The sequence below is a fragment of the Camponotus vicinus genome, unplaced genomic scaffold, assembly GCF_025532165.1.
Source record: "Camponotus vicinus isolate PSW18456_S1 unplaced genomic scaffold, iyCamVici1.0 SCAF_12, whole genome shotgun sequence".
Taxonomy (NCBI): Eukaryota; Metazoa; Arthropoda; class Insecta; order Hymenoptera; family Formicidae; genus Camponotus; species Camponotus vicinus.
In genome coordinates this window covers 7,226,556-7,234,446 of record NW_028141948.1, presented here as the reverse complement: position 1 = coordinate 7,234,446, position 7,891 = coordinate 7,226,556, and the positions used below count along the sequence as shown (strand labels likewise).

The 7,891-nt window shown below is 37.6% G+C and overlaps 1 non-coding gene across 1 annotated transcript; it reads left to right on the top strand.

Annotated features, from left to right (window-relative positions):
* Window positions 1-7,402: 7,402 nt before the first annotated feature.
* Window positions 7,403-7,476, top strand: Trnaa-ggc (transfer RNA alanine (anticodon GGC)). The gene has a single exon. It is a non-coding gene; the product is annotated as a tRNA-Ala (tRNA).
* The last annotated feature ends 415 nt before the right edge of the window (window positions 7,477-7,891 follow it).

The following is a 7,891-nucleotide window of genomic DNA, read 5'->3' as shown; positions in this document are numbered from 1 at the left end:
TTAATTTTATATTATAAATTAATATATATAATTTTATATATTAAATTTATAATTCTTGATATTAGAATTCTGTGCACACATAATGCCGCAATGCATTGTAAAGCAGTGCAAAAATCGTACTGCTAACCGTCCAGTATTGGGAGAAATAAGACTGGAAAAAAATAATAATATATCATATCATCGGTAAGAAAGATCATATTCTATTTGTATGTGTAGAAACACAGTATACAGGGTGATTCTAAATAACTTTATGCTTTTGCAAAAACATAATCTTGACCGAATTCTAAGACGATTTTTTCTTTGGCAAAATTTCATCCGAAGCTTAGTTTTTGAATTATTAAAGGAAGTAGTTAACGTATGACGGGTCGAATACAAGAGGCAGGCAAGGGTGGCGCGATTCACCGTCAGACGCGGGTGCTTACACGGGGCGCCTGCTGCGATCAGCTGGTCGCTATACACATACAGACACACATGCGAACACATACATTCTCTCTCTGTCTGTCTGTCTGTCTCTCTCTCTCTCTCTCATTCGCTCACTCACCTGTAATTTTTTTTTTTTTTTTTTACGAGAGAGGGGAAAATGCATTTTATGCATACCCACCGGTCGATCCAGTGAGTTATGTGGGACTCGAGTACCAAGTCGAATTACCAACTCGGTACTCCCTACCCACTAAAAACCCCTCTCTTTTCACGAATTTCCTTTGACACACTGTCCCCCTGACTTTCCGAGATCTGTTTTCACATAACGTCAAAAAATAGTTATTATTACCTTGTTCGATGACTTTTGATGTATTGCTGTAATTGCTTGAAGGAGAAATGAATTTTCCGATAGATCGTACGTTCTCAAATTTAACGTAGATATCACGTTGCAAAAGACAAGAAATCCACACTAAATTATTAACTGAAAGTTTTTCTCCTTTCATGAACTGTATTCTTTTATAAACTTTAACGTAATCACATTTATTTACTCACTCGATGAGACGAGAAATTTACTAATGACTCTCACTAATCACTATTAATCACTGTCGAATAATAACTGTCGGCGATTAAAAATCACTCGATGAAAGAAACACGCGCGGACACGTTACTACACGACGCGACAATGCGACGATAATTACTCGGCGACTGCAAGCAGTTTTTTGTCATGGTAGGTTGCGGTAGATTAAGGTACTACTGGCGCAATCGAACGCGATCATGTGTTCGATTGAAGAATGCGGTAAACATAATAAACATTTAACATATTAATATTATTATTATCATGAATGTGTGTGATATCCATACATCGTATGATATCTATTTAAAAATTAATTAGATTAAATAAGTGTTTTTAAAATATTTATTACTTTTACTATTATCATACAAAATATTAATATTAAATATTTATTTAAGATAATAGTAAAAGTAATAAATATTTTAAAAACACTTATTTAATCTAATTAATTTTTAAATAGATATCATACGATGTATGGATATCACACACATTCATGATAATAATAATATTAATATGTTAAATGTTTATTATGTTTACCGCATTCTTCAATCGAACACATGATCGCGTTCGATTGCGCCAGTAGTACCTTAATCTACCGCAACCTACCATGACAAAAAACTGCTTGCAGTCGCCGAGTAATTATCGTCGCATTGTCGCGTCGTGTAGTAACGTGTCCGCGCGTGTTTCTTTCATCGAGTGATTTTTAATCGCCAACAGTTATTATTCGACAGTGATTAATAGTGATTAGTGAGAGTCATTAGTAAATTTCTCGTCTCATCGAGTGAGTAAATAAATGTGATTACGTTAAAGTTTATAAAAGAATACAGTTCATGAAAGGAGAAAAACTTTCAGTTAATAATTTAGTGTCTTTCTTGTCTTTTGCAACGTGATATCTACGTTAAATTTGAGAACGTACGATCTATCGGAAAATTCATTTCTCCTTCAAGCAATTACAGCAATACATCAAAAGTCATCGAACAAGGTAATAATAACTATTTTTTGACGTTATGTGAAAACAGATCTCGGAAAGTCAGGGGGACAGTGTGTCAAAGGAAATTCGTGAAAAGAGAGGGGTTTTTAGTGGGTAGGGAGTACCGAGTTGGTAATTCGACTTGGTACTCGAGTCCCACATAACTCACTGGATCGACCGGTGGGTATGCATAAAATGCATTTTCCCCTCTCTCGTAAAAAAAAAAAAAAAAAAAATTACAGGTGAGTGAGCGAATGAGAGAGAGAGAGAGAGAGACAGACAGACAGACAGACAGACAGAGAGAGAATGTATGTGTTCGCATGTGTGTCTGTATGTGTATAGCGACCAGCTGATCGCAGCAGGCGCCCCGCGTAAGCACCCGCGTCTGACGGTGAATCGCGCCACCCTTGCCTGCCTCTTGTATTCGACCCGTCATACGTTAACTACTTCCTTTAATAATTCAAAAACTAAGCTTCGGATGAAATTTTGCCAAAGGAAAAATCGTCTTAGAATTCGGTCAAGATTATGTTTTTGCAAAAGCATAAAGTTATTTAGAATCACCCTGTATATTATATTATTAATATGAGAATTAATGGCATAATATAAAATTATTTGTTTAATTAATTAATTTACAGATTTCCAAAAAACGAGGAACTAAAAAAAATATGGTGCGATATCCTGCTGTTAACAGTAGTCAGTTCCAGTTGGAGCAAGAATTTGTTCAGCACATTTTGCTAAAGAAGTTTTTGAAGTTTCAACTGGGACAAGAAGACTTCGACCAAATGCACTGCCACTTATAGGTATCAATCAAGTTTTATTATAATTGGAATACTTTATTTTTATACTATCACCATTATAAAATACTTTATATTGTATTTTATAAATATGTCTTTTGTTTACTTATGTTCAGAACGTGTAGTTGCTGATGTGGCTAATAATGTAGTTGATGAGGACTTACATGATGCATCAGTAAATGTCGCATCAAGCTCTGTGTGTAATACGATTACTACTATAGATAGAGCTACGTCTCCTGTCCCTGAATGCGTTGACTGTAAGGAATATTGAACTTTATTTTATAATTATTTAGTAATAATAATATTCATTTAATAGGTTACGCCCGCGGAGCGATATATCTCGAAGCGCGCGCGGCACAACTATGGGCACACGATCTCACTCGCGCACCCGCGCTATCGGGAATAAGAACACGGTTCTTTGAACGACTTTAATATGAACACAGAACACACTAATAACAGATCAACACAATGATTATTAACACAATTATCGCTCGTAAACGAGAACGCGTCCGTATAGCTTGATGACTATTCTCCGACTCAGCTGACTCTCGTTGTTTATAAACAATCTTCTTGTCAACGGCAGGGCCGTAACGACTCGGGCGCGCGCGTAACACTATGTACATTAAATTTATACAATTAAAATTCTTTATACATATCAAAACTGTTGTAGTTGTGGATCGTTCAACAAGTGTTTCACTGGATAAGATATGTAATTCTCCGCAAAAGAAACGTCTGCGAAAACAGCTGCAAGAGACAAACAATGTTTATCAAAAAAAAATAAAATGTTTGCAACAGAAGTGTTACGTCCAGACTCTTAAAAAGTCGGGCCATCTGGAAGGACGCAACCTACTTACCCGGTGACACACTTTGCGGACGTGTGTACAGATCGGGTCGAGCGCACTGTCAGGGGCCTGGCACAGGTCAGTGACCAAAATGGTCCCTTTAACTCTGTGAGTGTCCTAGGCCGTTACGCTCGTCGGTCCCTTTTCGGTAAGAGAATCGAATCTCTTTTACTCGGGACGGGACCCTGTGCGATTTTCGGACTTCAAGGAATGAGAACGGGTAGAAAAATAAATGAAGATTTTGTCATAAATTAGAATTTATTCATCAATTAATTATTTGAGAGATATGAAACATATTTACAGGGTTATATAAAAATCTTTTAAAAATACAAAATATAATTGAAAAATTTTTTGTGTGTTGTATTGTATATGTGAGGGAATTTTCGCGGGTGTTACATAGGTTCGGAGGACGTCAGCCAGGATAAAAAGTGGGAAATCTAACCTTAAGTAATTAATCCTGGCTGGATTATTACAAATTTGTTTCTTTTTAATTTAAAATTTTTTATCTAAACATGTGTATTATAGGTGGAGAAGAAAAAAAAGGAGGGGGGACAAAGGGTCAAGGATTTTCAAATTGGATAGTGGACGGAGGGAATTTCTTCCACAGGGCTTGAATAGGAACTCCTAGTGGAAGGTGGGAGCCAGGGAGATACCAAGGAATTATAGCATTGGAAGGGGCAGTAGTTAGATAGTGAAGGAACTCCTCGTGGTCCACAGGACCGGGACCCACGCGGAAAGATCCTTCGGGAATGGGGAAGTCGAGGAGGGGAAACTGAGATAAGAAATAACTTAAAGGGTGAAGAGGGGGAGTTTCGGGACTGTTAGGATGTTCCGACGGGGAATCGGGAGGGAAGTCGAAGTCGTGGGAATCCTCTTCAAGGTCGGGAAGATCTTTCGCAAAATCTTCCAGAGCCTCGTCGAATTCAGAAAACTCTGAGGAGATGGAAGGGGAAGGAGGGTCTGAATCAAGGGTGATGACAGGTATGGGAGGGGTACGCTCCCGACAGGAGGTGAGGGAAAACGAGGGGGTTCGGGAGAGGAGACTGGAGAGTAGCTAGGAGGTGGGGGAGTGTCGAGTAAGTCGAGATTTCATAAACTATTATTACTATTATTACTATTGTCGCTATTGTTGCTAATATCGCTAATATTGTTACTATTATTACTATTATTACTATGATTGGTAATATTATTTCTATTGCTACTATTATTACTATGATTGGTAATATTATTTCTTTCGCTACTATTATTACTATGATTGGTAATATTATTACTATTGTTGTGTGGCGTAGATGGGGAGTCCGTTAAGTTTTCTGTTTCTATACTATTATTCGGGGTTTGGTTCGCAACAAGGGGTGTGGTTCTCTTGGTCAATTTCTTTTTGAGCGCCCGATTCCAACGATTCCGGCGCCGCAACTGCGCTCTGCGTTTACCGTGGCCCGGCACTAATAATAATTCAACGGTGAATGAGGAAGCTTAAAATATCGTTAAGAGGTGTTGCTAACTAATTACCGTTAACTATATTATCGTTCTCATTGGGAAAAGATACTTGAATCATAGACGGGTTAGTAGCCCGTTTATATCCTTAAATTTAAACTGTTCTTAATTGTTGATTACTGATGATGAAGTAATATAAGTGAAGGGATAGTTAAGAGAGGAGAACAAAAAAAATTGAAAGGAAATAACGTAAGTTCCAAATGGTTTTTAAGAAAAGTTTCAAATTTAGGAGAGTTCGATCGGGAGTCAGTCTTCGGAGATTTGAGCCGGATTAGAAATCGTTCGTGAACCGCCTTGTGGAGATTCTAGACGAACAGGGAGAGATGAGGAAGATGATTAGGAAGAGGAAAGAGACAAGAAGTAATTAAACGATTATTAAATTGTCGAAATTTATTTTCTATCGATTAGAGAATAATCGGTCAAGGATCATTCCCAATGACAGTTGGCTAACACGAGAGGGGGAAGAGGATAAAGTGAAAGTGGACTTACAAATTATAGACGAACGAGAAATCGTTCGTGAACCGCCTTGAGGAGATTCTAGACGAACAGGGAGAGATGAGGAAGATGATTAGGAAGAGGAAAGAGACAAGAAGTAATTAAACGATTATTAAATTGTCGAAATTTATTTTCTATCGATTAGAGAATAATCGGTCAAGGATCATTCCCAATGACAGTTGGCTAACACGAGAGGGGGAAGAGGATAAAGTGAAAGTGGACTTACAAATTATAGTGAGCATTGAAAGGTGTTGAAAAAAATTTAATCCGGCCGGAGCTGGAAGCGCAGGTGGGTGGTTGCTGGTTGATGATGAATGGAATGCTCAGTTGGTCCAACGTGTTCACCTCACTCACTTCACTTGCTTATCGAAAATGATTCGTGAAATTTAGCAGAGTTCGTTCACTGATAGATACTGGACGTCGGAATTTAGAAAAATACTCTGTACTGCACGGAAGAGTTGGCTTAATATTTTTTAATGATGAACTGTGTGTCCGCGCCTTCGGCTCGCGAGTTTTAAGGTTTTTACTCCTCCTCCCTTTTGGATGGTGGGGAATCTTTTTAGGCGAATAAAATAATTTCTATTACTCCCTTCCTAAGGTCAAAGAGCTTGATTTTTAGGAGGAGAGGGGTTTCTTAAGATTTTAATTGGTTAAGCCCTTTGGCTTGAGACTTAGCTTCATCCAATAGAGAGTGGGAGTGAGCTGATTATCTTATCGCTTGATGATTTGGCGATTCGGAGAACGCTTGAGGGTGGCCTGTCGAACGAGCGCACGTGCACTATCAATTTCAAGAATATTGCTGTATGTTTAGATTTTGACAATCTTCCCGAGAACCAGATCTTTATTTTAAAAATTCTTTAGATAGAGAGCTTCGAACATGAAGCCGTACCAATAGATACGGGACAGTTAGAATTTCTTATAACAACTTTTCGTCTTATAATTCACGAATTTATTTAGAGTTTCGTTAACTCTATCTCGACTGGCCATTCTCAGTATTAGATTTGTTAGGTTTAATGGCGATACACGCGGATTAGGTTGCGTTCTTCTACGCGTTATCTTTATTCCTGAGAAGAATCGATTTACATTCCAAATGCAAGTCGATCCTTGATTTCTTTCTTCCACGAAATCGTTTCGAAGAAAGAAAAGAATCGTGGAGTCCACCGGACGTAACAGAAGATTCGGCGAAAGGAATCACAAATAATATCTCTAAAAGCAATTATACATTCTCTCAAGGAAAAAAACGTTTCGGGGACTGAAGAAATAGATATATTACAAGACATAGGTGGGTCAAATTCTAAACTATTATACAAATATTAAGATATCAAATGCGACAAGAGCCAAACGCGAGTGATCGTGCGACAGTTTCACAGAAAAATTATTTTTCTGTGAAACTGATATTTGTGCACAGGGCACAAATTTATCTTGGTTAAACCAAGTAAAATTTATAATCTCAATTCGAGATTCTTATAATGCCTCTTTTACTCCCCAAAGAAGTTATAGGCGAGAAAAATAACAGGCCGAAAGTCACTGAATCGGGAATCGAACCCGAGTCTTTCGCTTGCCGGGCGACTGCTCTTATCACTGAGCTATTCAGACCCCACGACCTGACACCTCTCTTGCCCGAATATAAATATCTATTGCTAATTATTTGATATCTTAATATTTGTATATTTGAAAGATTTGATATCTTAATATTTGTATATTTACAATTAGAGCCTGTCTATCTTCTTAACTATTTGTTGTTCACACCGGCGTTAAAGAAGTGTAATTAGCAATAGATATTTATATTCGGGCGAGAGAGGTGTCAGGTCGTGGGGTCTGAATAGCTCAGTGGTAAGAGCAGTCGCCCGGCAAGCGAAAGACTCGGGTTCGATTCCCGATTCAGCGACTTTCGGCCTGTTATTTTCTCGCCTATAATTTCTTTGGGGGGTAAGAGGGGTATTATAAGAATCTCGAATTGAGATTATAAATTTTACTTGGTTTAACCAAGATAAATCCGTGCCCTGTGTACAAATATCAGTTTCACAGAAAAATAATTTTTCTGTGAAACTGTCGCACGATCACTCGTGTTTGGCTCTTGTCGTATTTGATATCTTAATATTTGTATATTTACAATTAGAGCCTGTCTATCTTCTAAAATATTAGACAGATAGCTGCATAAAAATAGAGGAAACTTTGTACCTAAACAATTTGATAATCAACTAAAATCATTTGCTCTAACACTCTATTATTATTCACCAAGAGCGTATGAATATGTACGTCAAGAATTTGATAATTGCTTACCACACTGTAAAACAATTTCTAA